Here is a 1,820-nt window from a genome sequence, read left to right on the forward strand (position 1 = left end):
AGGAAGGAGAGAACGGGGGGCGCTGAATAGCGATAATAAGCAATCCAGCACTCAGCTCTGAAATCGTGGTAATAAAGCAGCACGGGCTGTCAGTGGTGATGACGGGGAGAAAGGGAATGGGGGGGGAGGGTTGACTACAGAGTGTGGAAGAGAGGAGGACAAGGGGGAACGGAGAAGGGCAGAAAGAGGTGCTGCCGTTGCAAAAAATGTAGCATATTCATAACGAACCGGAGCTCTCATTTATTCTCCATCGCTCCCTCCGACATTCTTCTTCTGCGGGACGCTGGCAGGGACGGGCGACTCGCCCTATCTTTATCACCACGCTGGCACCGAAACTATTGACTGCAACATTTTCAAAGTCACCCCCAGCTGTCATACCGATGCCCCCCCCAGACCCGCCGTCCTATTTGTCTTTTTTTATACTCTCAATCCCTTTTGGTTCTTCGATCGCTTGTTTGGCTACCGTTGAATTTTCTGACTTGACAAGTTTTATGCATGAAAAACCTGCCAGCTGAATCTAGATGCAACACCAACGAAGAAGAGTGGCTGTCCACTCCTTCTGAACTCACTGTTGTCATCTGTTGTCCTTTATTTAGTGTGATGTTGTGTACATCAGTACTGAGCCTCACAGACCTGCAATGCAGCTGTACATGTATATGTGCTAAAACACATTTAGTACAATAAGCCTGCTAAGGACACCTGCATCATCACTTCTGCTCTTCACTTTAACTGCACTAGAGTGAAAGCATGCACTCTTTCTTGGAAATGTTGTTCACCTGTCCGCTTCTTTTAGTGTTTTATTGTTGTCTATGTCGGGGCATGGACAACCTTATCTCTTGCAAGAAGGTTGGTAGTGGACATAAACACAAAGTAGTGCAGGAATGAGTCCTAAAACCCTAAAATAAGTCAGCCTTTTACCTCTTCAGGTTTTCTTGTCCTGAAGTTAATTTTATTCTTAACCTGTTTTTGGTTAGATGCCGGGAAAAAGGTCTGTGGTTAACACAAGCAGGAGAGATGATCTTTAGTAAATACCCCGCTGGTGAAGGTCTGAAGCTTCTACTGTATGTGTCTTGAAAAGAGAGGTTGCTAACAAGTGGCTAAATGAGCTATACGTCATCACACCAAGCATTAGCCGCCTTTAGCTTAGCAGTGGTTAATGCTCAATGATGTGACCATGATTCGTTTCATTTATAGCCTAACGTTTTAAGAATCATAAAAGTGGTTTTAAAATGTGGAAATTACCCTTCTAAACAAAATACGTTTCATAAACATGTGTTTACCAGAGATCTTATTTTTTTAAATAAGCTAAAGTCGCATGGGAAAATCCCATTGCTTTGGTGGAGGGAGCTGTTGTGATGCTAAGTTCCATTTCGGCCTACAGACATACGTCATCGCTGCACCACTGTATTATATTGATTGCCACTTTAGCATTCTTTATTTCTACAGTACCTAAGCATGTCAGTTGAGAGTAGGGGGAAAACATGGTATGCCAAATGAAAGTGCCTGAGTAAATGCAGTTTTTTTGCAGAATGAAAACTGTGTTTTGCAAAGGGCTCACAACCCCCTGCATTGATCCTAAATATCATTGATTTGGACATCATTATTGGGGGTAATGGGCTGGAACATGCTTCTCCAAAATGCAATTTGTTATAATTGTATAGATGTTGTGAATTACATTTGAAATGACTCATGAGCTCCCTGCACAAGCCAAGCCACAAGGGGTCTGTGGATCGGTATCAACATGTAAGTCACACAGTGACTGGGTCAATATGCTGTCTCTGCGTATGGCAGAGTCCACAGAAAAAGTGTGTGGGGGGGGT

Source organism: Notothenia coriiceps, unplaced genomic scaffold (genome assembly GCF_000735185.1).
Source record: "Notothenia coriiceps isolate Sejong01 unplaced genomic scaffold, NC01 NC01_scaffold00005139, whole genome shotgun sequence".
Classification (NCBI taxonomy): Eukaryota; Metazoa; Chordata; class Actinopteri; order Perciformes; family Nototheniidae; genus Notothenia; species Notothenia coriiceps.